Genomic DNA, 20,454 nt, shown 5'->3' with positions numbered 1-20,454 from the left:
TGAATCTTTAGCCACGGAGAAACATGAGGAATCCCGTTTTGTGCTGGACCGTATTGCCCCCCCCCCCCCCCCCCCCCCCCCCCGTTGGATTTTGGAATCCAAAGTCGGCAAGCAGGAGGCTGGGAAAACACAGCAAGCCAGACAGCACCAGAAGATGGAGGAATGAGCATTAACCCTTCTTCTACCAAAACGTTGACTTCTCTATCAGACATGATTTACCAGGATGTTGCTGGGGGTTGGAGGATTTGAGCTGCAGGGAGAGGCTGAATAGACTGGGGCTGTTTTCCCTGGAGTGTCGGAAGTGGAGGGGTGACCTTAAAGGATTACAAAATTATGAGGGGCATGGATAGGGTAAATAGACAATGTCTTTTCCCTGGAGGAGGTGAAGGAGCAGTGCTCCAAAAGCTTGTGACTTCAGCTAAACCTGTTAGACTCTCACCTGATGACGTGTGACTTCTGACCTTGATCCAGCCCGATCCAACACCAGCACCTCTGCATCAGCGTTGACGAATGAGATCGGATTTTATTTGGCATGATTTAGTGAGATGCTCATCTGGAAACTCAACTGTCAGAGCAACAAAGAGACACGAGTCATAGAGTCCGACAGCACAGTGACAGGCCCTTTGGCCCAAACTGGTCCACGCCAACCAAAACGTCCATCAACACAAATCCCATTTCCCTACTCTTGGCCCGTACCCTTCTAAACCTTTCCTATCCATGTATTTGTCCAAATTCCTTTTAAATGTAGTTAGTATACCCGCCTCATCAACTTTCACTGGCAGCTCATTCCATATGCATACCACACTGCATTTAAAGAAAATTTACCCCTCAGGTTACCTGTTATTCTTTCCCCGCTAACCATAACCTGATGTCCTCTAGTCCTCGTTTCCCAACTCCAGGAAAAAGACTGAGCTCATTCACACTATCCATGCCTCTCATGATCTTGGACACTTGTATAAGGTTCCCCCCTCAGTCTCCTATGCTCTAAAGAAAGAAGTCCTAACTTGTCAAACCTCTCCCATAACTCAAACCCTTGAGTCCTAGCAATATCCTTGTAAATTTCTTCTGCAATCTTTCCAGTTTAATACCATCCTTGTTATAGTAAGGTGACCAAAACTGAACACAATACTCCAAGTGTGGCCTCACCGATATCTTTGATAACTGCAACGTAGCTTCCCAACTGTTATACTCAGTGCCCTGACTGATGAAGGCCAGTATGCCAAAAGACTTCTTCACTGTCCTGTCTACCTATGTTGTCAGAAATATAGGACTTGCTCCAAACTGTATTCATAATCCAACTGATGGGACAGGAAACTGCTTCCTTTCTTGAGACTAGTCTCCCAGTGGGAACTTGCTGGCTGACTGTCTGATGTACTGAACTTTACAGTGCTCCATTGCCCTGAGTTATCTGGAAGGAGTCCACACGCAAGTGCCCAAGGTGATGCTCGAAACCTTTATCATCTCTTTGGAATTAATCACCATTCAATGCTCTTGAGTCATATAGTCCAGAAATAGTATGACTCCAACCAGTCCATGATGCCCCATTAAACTAGTACAACCTACTTGCTCCAGGCCTGTATCCAGTAGTAATAGTCAGAGATGCACAGCACAGAAACAGATCCTTCAATCCAACTTGTCCATGCTGATCAGATATGCTAACCCCATTTTGTCTCAGCGTATTTTGAGATTTGTAGCTCGGGTTGAGGTTCTGGATGTAGGTTTGCTCACTGAGCTGAGAGGTTCATTTCCAGATGTTTCGTCACCCTACTAGGTAACATCTTCAGTGGGACTCATGTACATTGCTTCACCTGAGGCCCACTGAAGATGTTACCTAGTAGGGTGACGAAATGTCTGGAAATGAACCTCCCAGCTCAGCGAGCAAACCTACATCCAACTCATTTTGACCCATTTGCCAGCACTTGGCTAATATGTCTCTAAACTCTTTATATACTTACACACATGAGGATGCCTTTTACATGTTGACATTGTACCAGCCCTTCACCGCTTTCAGTGGCAGCTCATTCTGTACACACATCACCCTCTGTGAAAAGGTTGCTCCTCAGGTCCCTTTTAAAACTTTCGCCTCTCACTTAAAACCTGTTCCCTTTTGTTCTGGACTCCCCCAAACCCAGGAAATGTCCTTGACTTTTTACCCTATCCATGTCCTTCATGGTTTTATAAACCTCTATAAGGCAAACCCTCAGCCGCTGACACCCCAGGGTAAACAACCCCAGCCTATTCAGCCTCTCCCTTTCCCTCCAAACCTTTGCTATTCACGTACTTATCCAAATGTTGTAATTGTACCCATGTCCACCACTTCCTCTGGAAGTTCATGCCACACACGAACCATCCTTTGTGTAAAAAATTTGCCCCATCTCTGTTTTTCAAACTCTCTCTCCTCTCACTGTAAAAATGTGTCCCCTGATCTTGAAATCCTCCATCCTTGGGAAGAGGCAACTACCATTAACCCTAACTATTCCTCTCATGGTTTTATAAACATCGCCTCTCAACCTCCTCTGCTCTGGCAGAAAAACATCCCAGCCGATCCAGCCTTAATTCCAATTTGATAATAGTGGCGCAGTGATGATTTCAGCTCTTTGTGTGTCAAGGATCTCTCAATTGTAAACAGTGCCTCTTAAGTTCACCTCATCTTAAAACGAATGGCACCCCATTCATTTAAAATGTCGATGTTTTCTGTGCAAAGTCAGTCCTGGTCGGAAAATAGCCAGTGGTGTCATACGCTACTTGTGACCAGATTTGTAAGATATGTTTTGAGATGGAGGAGTAAAACTTCACAATAAAAGATTAATGCAGCCTTTATTCACAATTCATTATTAAACACACTTTCTCCATTTACAGATGTGATTGAGAGGCTTCTCCGAATGAATCTTTGACTGATAACTGAGTTTGTCAGGATTTTGAGAGTCACTGTAGCTCTGTTGTAGCACAGGGGAGTGCGCTTTCAGGCAGACCACACATTGCGCAGAAAGCTCTCCCGCATCAGACGAGTAAAGTCGACGTGTTTGTAACAAATTGTGAAACTTGAAAGGGTTCAAAAAACATTTGCAATGGTGTTGCCAGTGTTGGAGTGTTTGAGGGAGGAAGAGGCTGAATAGGCTGGGATTATTTTCCCTGGAGCATTGGTTGCTGAGTGCTAAGTTTATAGAGGTTTATAAAATCCACAAAGGGCGTTGATAGCGTAAATAGGCAAGGTAGTTTCCTCAAGGTGGGAGAGTTTAGAACGAGAAGGCGCAGTTTTAGGGTGAGAGGAGAAAAGTTTAAAAGGGATCTCAAAGTGGTAAGTTTCTCACAGAGACGAGAGAGATTGAAAAACAGACATGGGGCAATTTTTTTACACAGAGGTGGTTCGTGTGTGGCATGAACTTCCAGAGGAAATGTTGGAGGCTGGTACAATTACAACATTTTAAAAGTATCTGGATGGGTTTATGAGCCAAATGCTGACACATGGGACGAGATTAATTTTGGATTTCTGGTCAGTATAGACGAGTTGGACTGAGGGGTCTGTTTCCCTGCTGAGTATGTCTCCGCCTCTATAACAAGACACATAGGGCCCTCGGGTTCACACACAAATAAACTGTCAGTAACATTGAGTCTCGGAGTTAGGTTGAGTCAATGTGGTAATTTTTGAGGCAGACAAATGTACCTCAGGGAGACACAGCCTCAGTGGAAAGGGGCGGAGACACGCCGCGATTGCGCCATGTTAGGGCGTGTCTCCGAAAGTCGGCCGCCATTGGTCAGGTGAAGTAAGGTGCGCTCTGATTGGAGGGGACGCGGATGACGCGCGTCACTGAAGGAGGAGACGGAAAGAAGAAGAAAAACAAAGATGGCGGCGCGAGGCTGCGGTTTTCTCATCGACTCAGCGGGCGGTTTCTGACGGAGGGAGGGGGGGCAGACAGGCATCGTTTACCTCAGAAAATATCTTTAAAATACATTTCAAATTAAAGCCGGAACTTTTCAAACAAAAGTTGTGAAGAAAAGGAGACAGTCCCCGGTGGGGTTTATTGTTTATTTGTGTATAATTCCCGGGGCCCGGGAAGGGGGAGGTGACGGTTACCGGGTGAACGAGAAAACAAATTAAAAATGTCGGCGGTGGAGGAGAGAGAGCCGGCGCCCGCGGCTTCTTCGGCGGCGGCCGGAGCCCAGGAGCTCAACAACCCGGAGCTGGAGGAAGGTCCGAGCTCCAAGAAGCGGGGGGTCCGGCTGGAGGCTGGATTTGCTCAAGGCTTGTATCTATTAACTTATTTAAATGGTACCTACTGTATGGGGCTATGGTTTACATTAAAACCGGAGGATCATGTCAGAGTGTTTGTTTATATTGAGCAGTTGTAGTTGGTAAAATACACTCCCTGGAGGAGCACCTTCTATGATGCTGCATTTCTTACCTTCTGCGCTTCCCCTATTTGATTTTACATTTTATTTGGTCAAATTTAATTTCACAATAATCGGACATGGTATTCACTGTGTGCTATCAATTTGTTTGTTGGAATATTGTAAGACAAAATTAATGGTGTAATATCATTTCTGATGTCAGAGTTTGACATTGAATGTGCAGATGTGAATACCAGTAAGATGTGAAAATAAATCAAGAACTCATGGTTTTAACAAATGCAGTTCACTGATATTAATGGCTTTGTCTCATTTCAGGGTGCTGATTCAAGTCTGACCAACAGACTCTTTCATCCCGTCATCCAACTTAATTAAAGTCTGATAGAAAATAACTCTGGCAGGCTAAAATTTATACAATTTATTTATAAGATTTATTTACACGTCCGTTGTGCTTGACGTGGTCTCCTTTGCTTTAGGGAGACTGGACTTGCAGAACGTTTCGGAGAACACCTCTGGGACAAGCGAAGTAAATGATCCACTGTCCTGTGGCTGAACACTTTAACTACCCCTCCCACTCAGGTAAGGCATGTGTGTCCTGGGCTGCCTCCATTGCCAAACTCTAGCCACCTGACACCTGGAGGAAGAACACTTCATCTTCCATTATGGGACCATCCAACAATTGGGATCAGTATAGATTTCACTAGTTTCCTCAATTCCACCCTCCCCCTCCCCCTTAACAAGCTTTATGGGATAGTTAAGTATGGGATCAGAAAAAAAATGCATTTTCATCTTATACTTTGGTAAACATGGTAACTAGACTTAGTCTACAATAATCTATAAAGAGAAAAGGATCATAAGTCACGGTAATGGAAAAATTGATAAGGAATGAAAGGGGGAATGCTAGCTAAGATACAGTGGAAATGGGGGGAATTTCATGCAAAACTAATTTAGAGGTATGTGGGAAAATATAGACACTGCAGTACTGAACATGACAGCAAACTGTCCTTTTCAGAAAGGTGCATTTGCAAGACGTCAGACAGAGATGCATAAAATTCCTACAGTGCAGAAAGAGGCCATTTGTCACATTGAGTCTGCACTGACCCACCAAAGAGCATCCCATTCAGAATCACCCCATGCCCCTGCATTTACCATGGCTAATCCACCTAGCCTACACATCATGGAGCAATTTAGCCGGTCAGTCCACCCACCCTCCATATCTTTGGACTGTGGGAAGAAACGCCTGTAGACAGGGAGAACATCCAAACTCCACACAGTCGGTCACCTGAAGTTGGAATTGAACCTGGGTCCCTGGCGTTGAGGTAGCAGTGCTAAGCACCGTACTACCCCAATATGTTATAAAATTTGAAAAAACGCACTAAGTTGTAAATTTGTTCGTATGAAGAAATTACTGCAAATGATTGGAAGCAATAGTCCAAATGAAATCTTTTTGAGTGTGATCCAAAACGTAATTCTAATCTAATGATTGAAAATGCTTCGACCTCTGGAATGGTCTGTGAGAGTATGTGTTGGAATTAGATTCAATTATGGCATTCAAAAGAGAGTTGGAACATTAAACTGAAAAGTAAAGTAATTGCAGTGTTCGGTGAAGAGAAGTACTAGGTTCTGTGGTGATTATAATGTCAGTTAGGTGGATCGCACAGAATATGAGTTCCTTGATTGGGGCTGTTAACCTGGTCCAATCGGGGAGCCCTGGCTGACAGAAACAGGCATGTCAGAGGTTCTTTTCACTCTGAGCAAACTGGACCAGTGTCAAGGTTTCTGCACATGTAAATAAAGGGTAACATGGTGACACGCCTCTGTGGGGTTGTTTCAGGTACAATCCCCATATTTCCAGGCTGGCTGTCTCCCATTGGATAGTTGACATGTGAATCTCCTGGTCAAGGAGGCGCATGTCTGGGGATTGACCAATAGGAAGCCCAGAAGGACTGGAAGGTGCCTGCTCCTCCTACCAATCAGAGTTCCCCACCCCCTCCCCATGTCTAAATGCAGAAGTTGGACCATGAGCTTCTGAAGCTGCTGCTGCTCCTCTCTCAATGAAGATTGATCTTCACCTCAAAGTGCAACTTTCTCCCTCTGTCCAATATTTGTTGGTACAACACTTTTTTTTCGAAGGATGCCATCTTTTCTGATCATCACAGTTAAAGGGGTGTCTTCCATATGATATTCAAAGGGACGGTCAGTTAGGAAGGCAGGGTCATGTCTTGTGTTATTGTGTGGTATGTGTGAAAGCGGCAAAAAGACATCTCAACTGCGATGCTCAGTGCTCTGACTGATGAAAGCAAGCGGGCCAAAAGCCTTTCCTGTCTACCTGTGACTCCACTTTCTAGGAGCTATGAACATGCACCCTAGATCTCTCAGTTTGAATACTGCATGTGAAACAGATTCGATGCTTATTGGTAGACATTATTAGTTGGTGCTTATCTCGACTATTTCAGTACCTTATCTCGATACATAATTCCTGGCTCTCTAATCGTATACTTTTGTTATTCTTTTCTGCCTTTAACATAGCACTGAATCTATTTCACATGCAGTGTCTCCAACCAAGAAGTTCGAGACACTGCATGTGACACTGCAGTGTCTCGAAGAAGTCCTAGAAAGTGGAGTCATGGGTAGACAGGGAGGTGAAGAAGACTTTCAGCATGCTTGCTTTCATTGGTCAGAGCATCGAGTATAGAAGTTGGGACATCTTGTTGCAGCTGTACAAGATGTTGGTAAGGAGTACAGCATGCAATTCTAGTCACCCTACTGTTGGAAGGATATTACTAAGTAGAAAGGATGCAGAAAAGATTTACTAGGATGCTACTTGGCTGGAAGGTTGTTATAAGGAGAGGCTGGATAGGCTAGGACTTCTTTTTTCCCCAGGAGCACAGGGGACTGAGACGTGATATAAAATCACGAGAGGCATAGATAAGATAGACAGCCAAAGCTTTTTCCCCATGTGGGGGTCTAAACTTAGAGGACATAAGTTTAAGGTGAGTGGAGGAGAGGGGCAAACGTTTACACGGAGAGAGTGGAGAATGTCTCGAACAGATTGGCAGAGGTGGTGGTGGAAGCGAATACAATTTTGTCGTAGAGTCATGGAAACAGACCCTTTGGTCCAACCCGTTCATGCTGACCAGATATCCCAACCCAATCTAGTCCCACTTGCCAGCACCGGGCCCATATCACTCCAAACCCTTCCTATTCATATACCCATCCAAATGCGTCTTAAATGTTGCAATTGTACCAGCCTCCATCACATCCTCTGGCAGCTCATTTCATACACGTACCACTCTCTGCGTGAAAAAGTTGCCCCTTAGGTCTCTTTTATATCTTTCCCCTCTCACCCTAAACCTATGACCTCTAGTTCTGGACTCTCCGACGCTAGGGAAAAGACTTTGCCTATTTATCCTACCCATGCCCCTCATAATTTTGTAAACCTCTATAAGGTCACCCCTCAGCCTCCGACGCTCCAGGGAAAACAGCCCCAGCCTGTTCAGCCTCTCCCTGTAGCTTAGATCCTCCAATCCTGGCAACATCCTTGTAAATCTTTTCTGAACCCTTTCAATTTTCACAACATCTTTCCGATAGGAAGGAGATCAGAATTGCATGCAATATTCCAACAGTGGCCTAACCAATGTCATGTTCAGACGCAACATGACCTCCCAACTCCTGTACTCAATACTCTGACCAATAAACGAAAGCATACCAAACGCCGCCTTCACTATCCTATCTACCTGCGACTCCACTTTCAAGGAACTATGAACCTGCACTCCAAGGTCTTTGTTCAGCAACATTCCATAGGATCTTACCATTAAGTGTATAAGTCCTGCAAAGATTTGCTTTCCGAAATTGCAGCACCTCGCATTTATCTGAATTAAACTCCATCTGCCACGTCACAGCCCATTGGCCCATCTGGTCCAGATCCCTGTTGTAATCTGAGGTCACCCTCTTTGCTGTCCACTACACCTCCACTTTTGATGTCATCTGCAAACTTACTAACTGTACCTCTTATGCTCGCATCCAAATCATTTATGTAAATGACAAAAAGTAGAGGGCCCAGCACCGATCCTTGTGGCACTCCACTGGTCACAGGCCTCCAGTCTGAAAAACAACCCTCCACCACCACCCTCTGTCTTCTACTTTTGAGCCAGTTCTTATCCAAATGGCTAGTTCTCCCTATATTCCATGAGATCTAACCTTGCTAATCAGTCTCCCATGGGGAACCTTGTCGAACGCATTATTGAAGTCCATATAGATCACATCTACTGCTCTGCCCTCATCAATCTTCTTTGTTACTTCTTCAAAAAACTCAGTCAAATTTGTGAGACTTGATTTCCCAAGCACAAAGCCATGTTTGACTATCCCGAATCAGTATTTGCCGTTCCAAATACATGTACTTCCTGCCCCTTAGGATTCCTTCCAACAACTTGCCCACCACCGAGGTCAGGCTCACCAGTCTATAGTTCCCTGGTTTGTCTTTACCCCCCTTCTTAAACAGTGGCACCACGTTTGCCAACCTCTTGTCTTCTGGCACCTCACCTGTGACTATCGATGATACAAATATCTCAGCAAAAGGCCCAGCAATCACTTCTCTAGCTTCCCACAGAGTTCTTGGGTACACCTGATCAGGTCCTGGGGATTTATCCACTTTTAACCGTTTCAAGGCATCCAGCATTTCCTCCTCTGTAATCGGGACATTTTGCAAGATGTCACCATCTATTTCCCTACAGTCTATATCTCCCCCATTTTTTGTGGCTCCACACAAAGGCCCCCTTGCTGTTCTTTGAGGGGCCCTATTCTCTCCCTAGTTACCCTTTTGTTCTTAATATATTTGTAAAAACCTTTTGGATTCTCCTTAATTCTATTTGCCAAAGGTATCTCATGTCCCCTTTTTGCCCTCCTGATTTCCCTTTTAAGTATACTGCTACTGCCTTTATACTCTTCTAAGGATTCACTCTATCTATCCCTGACATATGCTTCCTTCTTTTTCTTAATCAAACCCTCAATTTCTTTAGTCATCCAGCATTCTCTGTACCTACCAGCCTTCCCTTTCACCCTGACAGGAGTATACTTTCACTGGATTCCCATTTTCCAGCCGTCCCTTTACCTGCGAACATCTGCCTCCAATGAACTTTCAAAAGTTCTTGCCTAATACCGTCAAAATTGGCATTTCTCCAATTTAGAACTTCAACTTTTAGATCTGGTCTATCCTCTTCCATCACTATTTTAAAACAAATAGAATTATGGTTGGTGGCCCCAAAATGCTCCCCCACTGACACCTCAGTCACCTTCCCTGCCTTATTTCCCAAGAGTAGGTCAAGTTTTCCACCTCCTCTAGTAGGTACATCCACATACTGAATTAGAAAATTGTCTTGTACACAATTAAGAAATTCCTCTCCATATAAACCTTTAACACAATGGCAGTCCCAGTCGATGGTTGGAAAGTTAAAATCCCCTACCATAACTACCCTATTATTCTTACAGATAGCTGAGATCTCCTTACAAGTTTGTTTCTCAATTTCCCTCTGACTATTGGGGGCTGTATAATACAATCCCAATAAGGTGATCATCCCTTTCTTATTTCTCAGTTCCACCCAAATAACTTCCCTGGATGTATTTCCAGGAATATCCTCCCTCGGCACAGTTGTAATGCTATCCCTTATCAAAAATGCCACGCCCCTTCCTCTCTTGCCTCCCTTTCTATCCTTCCTGTAGCATTTGTATCCTGCAACATTAAGCTGCCAGTCCTGCCCATGCCTGAGCCATGTTTCTGTATTTGCTATGATATCCCAGTCCCATGTTCCTAACCATGCCCTGAGTTCATCTGCCTTCCCTGTTCGGCCCCTTGCATTGAAATAAATGCTGTTTAATTTATTAGTCCGACCTTGTCCCTGCCTGCCCTGACTGTTGACTCACTTCTGTTCTCAGCTGTACCCGTCTCAGATCGATCTCTTTCCTCACTATCTCCTTGGGTCACACCCCCCCCCCCCCCCCCCCCCCAACCTTGCTAGTTTAAATCCTCCCAAGCAGTTCTCGCAAATTACCCTGCCAGTATATTCGTCCCCTTCCAATTTAGGTGCAATCCGTCCTCCTTGTACAGCTCACTTCTACCCCAAAAGAGATTCCAATGATCCAAAAATGTGAATCCTTCTCCCATACACCAGCTCCTCAGCCATGCATTAATCTGCTCTATCCTCCTATTCCTGCCCTCACTAGCTCGTAGCACTGGGAGTAATCCAGATATTACTACCCTTGAGGGCCTCCTTCTTAAATTTCTGCCTAACTCTCTCTAATCTCCCTTCAGAGTCTCAACCTTTTACCTTCCAATGTCATTGGCTCCAATGTGGACAATGACCTCCTACTGGCCCATCTCCCCTGTGAGAACATTCTGCACCCTCTCTGGGACAGCCTTGATCCTGGCACCAGGGAAACAACACACCATTCTGCTTTTTCTCTGCTGGCCACAGAACGTCTGTCTGTACCTCTGACTACAGAATCCCCTAACACGATTGATCTCTCATTGCATTAGAGCCAGTCTCAATACCAGAAACTTGGCTGTTCATGCTACGTTCCCCTGGGGATCCATCACCTCCTACATTTTCCAAAACACCATACCTGTTTGAAATGGATATATCCACAAAAGACTCCTGCCCTTGGTGCCGGCCTCTCTCACCCTCCCTGGAGTGAACCCATCTATGTGACTGTATCTGTGACTTTTCCCCCTTCCTATAACTGCCATCCATCACATACTGTTGCTGTTGCAAATTCCTCATCGCTTCTATCTGTCTGTCCAACCGATCCACTCAATCTGATAAGATTAGCATCCAACAGCATTTATGGCAGATATAATCCACAGTAACCCTTAAACTCTCTTTAAACTCCCACATTTGACAAGAAGTACATATCACTGCAAAGGCCATTTTTGCTCCTTCACAATCTACAGACCCAGAAAATAATACCGTTTTATTCCTCTACAAACACTGCTCCAGGTTAAATTAATAGCTATGGCTTATATTTTATGTTTAATCAAAAGACTTGTCTCCAAAAACACATCATCAAGAAAGAATCCACTATACTCACTACTGCAGCTTTTCTCTTGGGACAGACTTAAAACAACAATTAACTTATCTAATTCTGTGCTGTGAACTTCGCCCAATAGTTCCTCCAAGATTAGTTGTGAATTTCACTGTTTGTTAATTTTCCCAGATGCACTCCGATGTCCAGCGATACACGAATTCAAACAGTCATTGAAGAAACATTTAGACAGATACATGGATGGGAGGGGTATGGAGAGATATGGCCTAAATGCAGGGAATGGGACTAAATTAATTGTGAAAACTAGGCATCATAGGAACTGTTTCCATGCTATAGACCTCTATGACTCAATTTCAAGACAGAGGGTTAGAATCGTAGAATCCCTACAATGGGGAAGCAGGCCATTCGGTCCACCAAGTTGCCACTGACCCTCCAAAGAACATCCCACTCAGATCTATCCCAACCCTGCATTTTCCATGGCTAATCCCCTGAGCTTGCTTATCCCTGGACACTGGTAATTTAGCATAGCCAATCCACCTAACCTACACATCCCTGAACACTATGGGTACTTCTGCACGGCCAATTCACCCTAACCTGCACCTCTTTGACTGTGGGAGGAAACCGATGCCGACACTGGGGTAATGTTCACACCCCACATGAACATTGCCCAAGGCTGGAATTGAACCTGGTCCCTGGTGCTGTGAGGCAGCAGTGTTAACCACTGAGCCATTGTGCTGCCCCATGGTTATTATGATACTAAAGGTTTTAATTTGATATTTTAAGTTAAGAACAACACCTGTGCCCCCTGTAACCCTGCAAGTTTATTTTTGTTTCAAATACCCATTCAGTTTTGAAATCATTGATCCTTTGACTGGTGGGGAGAGTTTCAAAGAGATTTACCAGATGTTGTTGGGGATGGAGGGTTTGAGCTATGTGGATAGGATGGATCGGTTGGGACTCTTCTCACTGGAGCTTCAGACATTGAAGGTGACCTGGTAGAGGTTTATAAAATCTTGAGGGGTATAGATAAAGTGAATGAGGTGTATTTTCCATAGGCTGGGGGATTTCAAGACTAAGGGGCACATTTTAAGGGTGAGAGGAGACAGAAGTGGCAAAGGTCTTTTACACAGTGGTTCATGTGTGGAATGAACTGCCAGAGGGAGTGGTGGTGCTGCTACAATTACAACATTTAAAAGGAGAGGTGTGGGGGGGATATTGGGTCAGCAGCAGGCAAGTGGGACGAGTTTAGTTTGGGATTATGTTCAGCATGGACTAGTTGAACCGAAGGGTCTGTTTCCATGCCTTACAACTCGAGGAGTCATTCAGGTTACGATGGTCTGACTATCCAGATAACGCATGTGCTCACATCCCTATTAGTCTCTGATCAAATGTTACGGTATATAAGATAACAGAATGTAAAGGAAGATCTTTTGGTTTTGGGGATGTGGAAACCAGAATTATCTGTTCTAAATCTCTGCGCTGACTTTCATAATCCCTTTATACAGGTTACAAGAAGGGAAGGATCTACAGAGAGAAGTCTGAAAGCAAAAGTCATTTCAGGTCTGAAACAGACACTCAACTCGCCATGATCTGAAGATCACAAGCCTCTGGACCTCAAATGTGAAACATTTATCTATTCTGTTGGCTTCAAAAGTTTTAAACATCAGTGCGATTGGAAATGCATGGAGTGTGAGAACACGCACAGATGTGTGTGAAAGTGTTCGACTGACCATCAGAGGAAGTATTCCCAGGAACACTACCTGAGTGAGAGTCTTCCTGTGTACTTGGCTGTGGAAGGAGCTTGAACCAGTTAGACAGATCGAATCCTCACTGCACAATTGTTACGGACCAGACCGGATCCCCGGACAAATACTTTAAGAAGGTAGCCGTGACCCTCATTTTTTTTCTCATTTTAAAGCCATATGTGAAATGTGACTGCTGGCCGTTAAGCAAAACATGATTTGCTTAAAGGCTGTCATTAAAATACAGCTAAAGAGAGGAATTTAGGATAATTCTGCAGACTGGAAACTTAATAGACACAGAGTAACTGTTACTAACTAACTATTCCGATACAGTAACATCCCTTTAAACACACCCTTTTTGGCAAAAAGGCGAATTCCAACACACATTTTCACATCGTGTTCTCCAGAAGGAACAAACCAACGAGCAAATTCAGAGAGAGTAGCAGCCAAGAGACACTCACTGAAGCTTCCAACTCCTCCTGCTTAAGGCAAAAATCTAAAATAAAAGTAGGAAATGTGGTCGAGGATGCTGGACACACCCAAGCTGCTTCCATTGGTCTGTTCTGAATGTTGTGGGTGCTAGCCTCCGCCACTTCCTCTAATGGCACGTTCTGTGTGCGCACCACCCTCTGGGTTGGGGGTGGAGGTTGCCCATTGGGTCCTGTTTGTGTCTTTTCTCTCTCATCTTGGACCTATGCCCCATGGTTCTGGACTCCCCCATTCTTGGGGGTGGGGGGGGGGGGGGAATCCTTAACTATTCACCCTACCCACACCCCTCATGATTTTGTAAACCTCTATAAGGTCACCCCTCTTCTTGTAAATCTCATTAATGCAAAGCCAAAGATTCATCAATGTCCAACTGACAGATGTCCAGCTCCCAAAATAGTCTCTCATATTAATTTCCATCAGAAAGTGGTGATGCCAAGACAATGTCTTGCTCCCTCTGAGGTAAGGACTTGGCCACTTCATCCGGCCGATAGTTGTATGAATCGTAGAAGAATCATGGAATCTCTACAGTGCAGAAACAGGCCCTCAGCCCAACAATCCATACTGAGCCTCTGAAGAGTAACCCACCCACACCCATTCTTCTACCCTATTGCTCTACATTTACCCCTGACTAATGCACCGCACCGACACATCCCTGAACACTATGGGACAATTAAGCATGATCAATTCACCCTAACCAGCACATCTTTGGATTGTGGGAGGGAATGAAGCAACCAGAGGAAACCCACACAGACACTGGGAGACAACTTGGAAACTCCACACACACAGTTGCCCCGAGGGAGGAATCGAACTCTGACTCAGCCAGCAATTAAGACCCTGGCAATTTCCACTCACTTCCAGCCTCTTGTCTCAAAAGTGACTGGAATTGAAAGATTCCATCTGAAGTTTTATTTCTCTTCAGTTCCGACCTTCACTGTCGGTCAACGAATCTCTGTTTCCTTTGTCACAATTCTGACAACCTTACAGAGGGGAGGGAGCAACTGGAGATTTATTTTCAGAGTCTAGATTTATTTTCAGAGCAACTCCAATTCACGCTGTGTCAGTCGGTTTCCCTTCGTATGATCAACCTTACCCATGTCGTCTTTTCCCCAGAGATGGGGAATTGAAGATTAGAGGGGATGAATTTGAGATGTGAGGGGAAAGACTTAGGAAGGACCTGAGGGGAAACGTCTTCATGTAGAGGGTGGTGCAACAGTTCTGGTCGCCACATTACCAAAAGGATATGGGCGCTTTGGACAGAGTGCAGAGAAGGTTTATGAGGATGTTGCCTGGTGTGGAAGGTGCTAGGTATGAAGAGAAGTTAGGTTTGTTTTCATTAGCAAAAAAGGAGATTGAGGGGGGACCTGATTGAGGTTTACAAAATCATGAAATGTATAGACAGGGTGGATAGAGATAAGCTTTTTCCCAGGGTGAAGCCCTTCACCCTGGGAAAGGTCATGCTTTCAAGGTGAGAGGTGGAAAGTTTAAAGGGGATACATGCGGCAAGTACTTTACACAGAGGGTGATGAGCACCTGGAACCATTGCCAGCAGAGGTAGTAAAGGTAGGCATGGTAGATTCATTTAAGATGCATCTAGGCAGATGCATGAGTAGGTGGGGGAGCAGAGGGATACAGATGCTTAGGAAGTGGGCAACAGGTTTACACAGTAGGTTTGATCGGCTCAGGCTTGGAGGGCTGAAGGGCCTGTTCCTGGGCTGTAAATTTTCTTTGTTCTTTGTATGTGGAGTTGGCTGCCAGAGAAAGTGGTTGAGACAGATACAATAACAACGTTTAAAAGGCATCTGGATGGGTTTTTGGATCATAGAATTATAGCATCTCTACAGTGTGGCAACAGTCCCTTTGGCCCAAAATATTCACACTGGCCTTCTGAAGAGTATCTCACCCAGACCCATTCCCCTATTATTCTCCATCTTCCTCTATAAGAGTACCCTTCAGTTTCCAGAGAAAAAAATCCCAGTCTATCCAACCTCTCCCTATAACTCAATTTTTCCAGACTCAGTAGCATCCTAGTAAATCTGTTCTGCACTCTTTCTAGTTTAATAATTTCCTTTCAATAGTAGGGTGACTAGAACTGAAGGCAGTATTCTGAAAGTGGTCTCACGAAGATCTTATAAAGCTGCAACAAAATGTCTCAACTCGATAAATACTGAGAATCTGGACATTGGTAATCAGAAACAAAAACAGAAGTTGCTGGAAAAGCTCAGCAGATCTGGCAGCATCTGTGGAGAGAAATCAGAGTTAACATTTTGGGATCAGTTTTGAGGGGCACCAGACACAAAACGTAAACTCTGATTTCTTTCCATGGGATGCTCCAATGCTCAGTGCTCTGACCAATGTAAGCAAGCGTGCTGAAAGTCATCTTCACCGCCCTGCCTACCTCTGAGTCCACGTTCAAGGAACTATGCACCTGCACCCTCTAGCTCACTTACAATTGACATGTATGTCCTGCCCTGGTTTGACCCACCAAAATGCATTGATCGAAATTAAACTCCATCTGCCAATCTTCAGTCCATGGCCCACTTAGAGTCATAGAGTAAGACAGCATGGAAACAGGCCCTTTGGCCTAAACTGGTCCATGGTACCCACCCAGCTAGTTTCAATTAGAGTCATAGAGATATACAGTACAGAAGTGATCCTTCAGTCTAACTCATCCATACTTACCAGATATCCTAACCTAATCTAGTCCCATTTGCCAGCACTTAGCCCATATCTCTATAAGCACTTCCTTTATTCATATACCCATCCAGATGTCTTTTAAATGCTGCAGTTGTACCAGCCTCTACCACTTCCTATGGCAGCTCATTCCAAACATGCACCACCCTCTGCTTGAAAAAGTTGCTCCTCAGGTCCCTTCCCCTTTCACCCTATACCTATGCCCTATAGTTCTGACTTTCCCACCGCAGGGAAAAGACCTTGTATATTTACCCTGTCCATGCTCCTCATGATTTTATCAACCTCTAAAGTCACCCCTCAGCCTCCGATGCTCCAGGGAAAACAGCCCTCTGATTTTGGTGCAGCATCTTGTATAGTTTCAGCTGACCTCAATGTATTTCCAATGAAGTTAATCATTTCACTGAATGATAAAGAGATGGACAGGGTTGTGGTCTGGCCCCGGACCTTTGTGACGTTTCCCAGACTCTGATCTCCCTCCTTGAGGCTTTTTCACACTGGATCCTGTATTCATATAACATTTACCGGCTGCATCGTGGCAACCGCCAATTCATTGGATACTTGCCCATCGCTTCAGGAACCTTTTAAATTCCTCATTAAAGATGATCCAAATGCATATTGATCTTTGATCAGTTCCATCAAATTTATGGTTACACCTACTGTTAGAATTCTTTAGCTAATAAGTTGTTGCTTCCCATGTTTACCAGTCACCTCTATCTTTATCCTTGGGTGTCTTATGATGTATTCATTCACCTCACATTCCAATGTCTGCTAATTTCTGTATCAATGATTCGTTCCTCTCCGTATGGTATGGGGCTGCTTTCACTATCTGAAACTGGTTGGAATCTTTTCTTCTAATGCTTTAATGATTTTTTTGTTGTGCAGGTAGATCTGTAACTACTAAAGGACCTATATCTATAAATATTTGAAGGATCTTCGAGTCATAGAGATGTACAGCACAGAAACAGACCCTTTGGTCCAACCTGTCCATGCTGACCAGATATCCCAACCCAATCTAGTCCCACCTGCCAGCACCCGGCCCATATCCCTCCAAACCCTTCCTATTCATATACCCATCCAAATGTCTCGTAAATGTTGCAATTGTACCAGCCTCCACCACATCCTCTGGCAGCTCATTCCATACACGTACCACCCTCTGCGTGAAAAGGTTGTCCCTTAGGTCTCTTTAATATCTTCCCCTCTCACCCTAAACCTATGCCCTCTAGTTCTGGACTCCCCGACCCCAGGGAAAAGACTTTGTCTGTTTATCCTATCCATGCCCCTCATAATTTTGTAAACCTCTACAAGGTCACCCCTCAGCCTCCGACGCTCCAGGGAAAGCAGCCCCAGCCTGTTCAGCCTCTTCCGATAGTTCAAATCCTCCAACCCTGGCAACATCCTTGTAAATCTTTTCTGAACCCTTTCAAGTTTCACAACATCTTTCTGATAGGAAGGAGACCAGAATTGCACGCGATATTCCAACAGTGGCCTAACCAATGTCCTGTACAGCCGCAACACGACCTCGCAACTCCTGTACTCAATACTCTGACCAATATAGGAAAGCATACCAAATGCCTTCTTCACTATCCTACCTACCTGTGACTCCACTTTCAAGGAGCTATGAACCTGCACTCCAAGGTTTCTTTGTTCAGCAACCTAATCTAAATATTAGAACAGATTGATTAAATAATTAAAGAGTCGACAGAGTTATTATCGTTTTACTTGTCAGAACTATCTTAAGCAAACATTTTTCCCAAGATGTCTAACTCCTGTCAACTATGTTCCGCTGCATTAACCATGGCTAGTTGTCTGTGTCCTGCTCAGTTATGGCCAGTCAGAACAGGAAAAGACTTTGGCTCTTCACCCTATCTGTGCCCCTCATCATTTTATAAACTTCTGGAATTGTCTGAAGACAAGTATCTGTGATGCTGGAGATCACTGGAGGAGGCCAAGATGGATTATCCACTTGGTACTTCTGGCTGAAGATTGCTGTGAGTGCTTCAGCCTGATTTTTTTGTGCTGATGTGCTGGGCTCTTCCATCATTGAGGATGGGCATATTAGTGGAGCCACCTCCTCCAATGAGTTTGTTAATTGTCCACCACCATTCACTACTGGATAGGGTAGGACTGCAGAGCTTTGATCTGATCCATTGGTTGCATTATTATTATTCACAATTTATAATAATGATTTGGAGTTGGGGACAATGGGTCACAGGTCAAAGTTTGCAGAGGACTGTGAAACTTTGCAGAGGAACATAGATATTTTGAGTGAGTGGGCAAAGGTCTACAGATGGAAAACAATGTTAATAAATGTGAAGTCATCCATTTTCATGGGAATAGCAGTAAAAAGGACTATGACTTAATGGTGAGAAGTTGCAGCATGCTGCTGTGCAGAGGGACCTGGGTGTCCTTGGACACGAATCAGAGGGTTGGTCTGCAGGTGCAACGAGTAATTAAGACGGCAAATGGAATTTTGTCCATCATTACTAAAGGGATTGAGTTTAAAAGGCGGGAGTTTATGTTGGCCGTTCCGACAATCAAGTTTACGCCATTCCCTCCGAAGAACGTTTATCACAGATCCCCCTCCCACCCTATCCAGTCATTTCTGCTGGTGGGTGAGACCTGGACTAGGGGTATTGGCCTCAATATGAGGGGGAGTAGAATTCGGACAGAGATGAGGAGAAACTGTTTTTCCGGGAGAGTACTGAATCTTTGGAATTCTCTGCCCAAGGAAGCAGTAGAGGCAGCTTCATTAAGTATATTCAAGACACAACTGGATGGGTTTTTACATAATAGGGGAATTAAGGGTAGTCGGGATCATGCAGATAGGAGCTGAGACAATGAATCGATCAGCCATGATTTTAATGAATGGCCGAGCAGGTTCAATGGGCCAAATGGCCTACTCCTGCTTCTATTACTATGAAACTATAACCCTACATTTTCCATGGCTAACCCATCTAATCTGCACATCCCTGGACACAATGGGCAATTTAGCATGGCCAATCTAAATTGAGGCTTGTGAGCATTGTAGTGATGTGAATAATGAACATCAGAGAATGATAGAAAGGGACAAGGAGGATAAAGGGACAAGGAGGATAAATGTACCAGCACTCAAAATTGGATTCTAAAAGTCACAAAACTTGAAACTAAAGAGTGTGTCTGAATGTGTGCTGCATTGTCACAAAACTGAATGAATTGACTGCACACGTTGAAGAGAATAATTATGATCGGAGACTCTTTACAGCGATGTGGCTTCAGGATGACAAGGATTAGATCCTGAATATTGAGGGGGTGCCATTCAAGTCAAATGGGAAGCTAGGTAAAGGTAGAGAGTTGGCACTGCTCATCAAAGCACTGATAACATGGGAGTGTGGTGTCAGCTTGGATTTCAGGTCCTGATTTCTCATCCTCTGTTGATCTCCCTGTTCCCACAGAGGAAGATGTCAGCTGTTCTCAGCTCTGCTGAAGCTCTGACCTTCACCCCCACCCCCACCCCCCAGCCCTAACACCTTCTGGAACAATAAAACATTCAGTCGATCAAGGCCCATTCCACAATCTCCCAGCCTTATGTCGCTTTTAAATCTTTGCCCTCTCACCCTAAACCAATGCCCTCTGGTTTCAGACTCCCCCACCCTGGGGCAAAGATGTTACCTATTTCCCCTATCCGGGCCACTCATGATTTGATAAATCTCGACAAGTTCACCCTCTGCTTCTGACGGCCCAAGGGCAACATCCCCATCCTATTCAGTCTCATTTTATACACAAACCCTCCAACCCTGGCGACATCCTTATCAATCTATTGGAGTTTCACGATATCTTCCTATCCTATAGGAGGGAGACCAGAATCAAATGCAACATTCCAAAGGTGGCCTAACCAATGTCCTGTACAGCTGCAACTTGACCTTCCAACTCCTATACCCAATGCACTCAGTGGGTCAAATGGCCTCTTTCTGCACTGCAGGTGTTTTATGATTTTAATTGATATAATATGTAGATTTATATTAAATATAAATTGCTTCATATGGTGTAAGTCTGATATTCACTGTTGTACAAGCTGCATGGCTATGATCTTTTACCTAATATAGTAATGGAATTACATGCTGTATTTCTTGTCATCAATTTTATTTAATAGGTGAGCAGGAAGTCATTC

General features: G+C 44.4%; 1 long non-coding RNA gene across 5 annotated transcripts in view; it reads left to right on the top strand.

Annotated features, from left to right (window-relative positions):
* Positions 1-4,079: 4,079 nt before the first annotated feature.
* LOC148144403 (uncharacterized) overlaps positions 4,080-20,454 on the top strand; it is a 30,270-nt gene continuing 13,895 nt past the window's right edge. Inside the window, exons 1-3 of one of the 5 annotated variants that reach the window (XR_015751491.1) lie at positions 4,080-4,243; positions 4,666-4,926; positions 12,891-13,646. This is a non-coding gene — a long non-coding RNA (uncharacterized LOC148144403). Of the gene's footprint in view, positions 4,244-4,285; positions 4,927-12,890; positions 13,647-17,189; positions 20,401-20,454 lie in introns of those variants that run through there. The other 4 variants (XR_015751490.1, XR_015751487.1, XR_015751489.1 and 1 more) reach the window with 4 other exon arrangements.

The sequence above is a fragment of the Chiloscyllium plagiosum genome, unplaced genomic scaffold (genome assembly GCF_037043375.1).
Source record: "Chiloscyllium plagiosum isolate Xiang-an unplaced genomic scaffold, Cpla_swu_hap1 HiC_scaffold_27, whole genome shotgun sequence".
Lineage (NCBI taxonomy): Eukaryota > Metazoa > Chordata > Chondrichthyes > Orectolobiformes > Hemiscylliidae > Chiloscyllium > Chiloscyllium plagiosum.
Note: the sequence above shows the minus strand (reverse complement) of the source record. Positions and strands in the feature narration are given on the sequence as shown.